Consider the following 1,769-nt stretch of genomic DNA (forward strand, 5'->3'; position numbering starts at 1 on the left):
CAAATCAAATTTTCAATTTGAAAATCTTATCTTTTTCAAAATCTTTTTCAAAAATCAAATCTTTTTCAAAATTCTTAGTTATTTTCGAAAATTCCAAAAATATTTTTCAAAAATCTTTTTCTTATTTTTATACCAAATTTTCGAAAATAACAATAACAATTAATGTTTTGATTCAAAAATTTCAAGTTTGTTACTTGCTTGTTAAGAAAGATTCAAACTTTAAGTTCTAGAATCATATCTTGTGATTTCTTGTGAATCAAGTCATTAATTGTGATTTTAAAAATCAAATCTTTTTCAAAAACAATTTCAATTATATCTTTTCAAAAATATCTTCTTATCTTTTTCAAAAATTTGATTTCAAAATATCTTCTCTAACTTCCTAACTCCTTATCTTTTCAAAATTGATTTTCAAATTTGTTTCAACTAACTAACTAACTTTTTGTTTGTTTCTTAACTTTTTCAAAACTACCTAACTAACTCTCTCTCTCTCATTTTCGAAAATATCTTCCCCCTTTTTCAAAATTTCTTTTTAATTTATTAATTATTTTAATTTTTAAATCTTAATTTTCGAAAATTACTAACATTTTTCAAAAACTATTTTCAAAAATCACTAACTCTTTTTCAAAAATTATTTTCGAAAATGCCTTTTCTCTTATCTTATTCTATTTATTTATTCATCTACTAACATCTCATCTCACATCTCAACCCTCCTCACAGTTGTGTTTCTTCCATTATATTACATTCTTTGTCTCCCCCTCTTCTTCTACTCACACAGAGATCCCTATACTGTGGTATAAATGATCTCTATTATTATTATTTTTCTATGCCCCCTTCTTTGTCATATGAGCAGGAGCAAAAGGACAAGAATATTCTTGTTGAAGCAGATCCAGAACTTGAAAGGACTCTGAAGAGGAAACTAAGAGAAGCTGAATTACAACAAACCAGCAAGCACCTGTCAGAAATTATCAAACAGGAAAAGAAGATGGCAGCTGAAAATAATAATAATGCAAGGAGAATGCTTGGTGACTTTACTGCACCTAATTCCAATTTACATGGAAGAAGCATCTCCATCCCTGCCATTGGAGCAAACAACTTTGAGCTGAAACCTCAATTAGTTTCTCTGATGCAGCAAAACTGTAAGTTTCATGGACTTCCATCTGAAGATCCTTTTCAATTCTTAACTGAATTCTTGCAGATATGTGATACTGCTAAGACTAATGGAGTAGATCCTGAAGTCTACAGGCTCATGCTTTTCCCTTTTGCTGTAAGAGACAGAGCTAGAATATGGTTGGATTCTCAACCCAAAGACAGCCTGAACTCTTGGGATAAGCTGGTCACGGCTTTCTTAGCCAAGTACTTTCCTCCTCAAAAGCTGAGCAAGCTTAGAGCTGATGTTCAAACCTTCAGACAGAAAGAAGGTGAATCCCTCTATGAAGCTTGGGAAAGATACAAACAGTTAACCAAAAAGTGTCCTTCTGACATGCTTTCAGAATGGACCATCCTGGATATATTCTATGATGGTTTATCTGAGCTATCAAAGATGTCATTGGATACTTCTGCAGGTGGATCCATTCACCTAAAGAAAACGCCTGCAGAAGCTCAAGAACTCATTGACATGGTTGCTAATAACCAGTTCATGTACACTTCTGAAAGGAATCCTGTGAACAATGGGACGCCTATGAAGAAGGGAGTTCTTGAAATTGATACTCTGAATGCCATATTGGCTCAGAATAAAATATTGACTCAGCAAGTCAATATGATTTCTCAGA

At 32.2% G+C, this 1,769-nt stretch overlaps 1 non-coding gene across 1 annotated transcript; it reads right to left on the reverse strand.

Moving 5' to 3' along the window:
- Nucleotides 1-1,378: 1,378 nt before the first annotated feature.
- LOC148565938 (small nucleolar RNA R71) lies at nucleotides 1,379-1,486 on the reverse strand. The gene has a single exon (XR_015884064.1). It is a non-coding gene; the product is annotated as a small nucleolar RNA R71 (small nucleolar RNA).
- Nucleotides 1,487-1,769: the final 283 nt, after the last annotated feature.

The sequence above is a fragment of the Arachis ipaensis genome, chromosome B5 (genome assembly GCF_059453495.1).
Source record: "Arachis ipaensis isolate K30076 ecotype BB chromosome B5, ASM5945349v1, whole genome shotgun sequence".
NCBI classification, from domain to species: domain Eukaryota; kingdom Viridiplantae; phylum Streptophyta; class Magnoliopsida; order Fabales; family Fabaceae; genus Arachis; species Arachis ipaensis.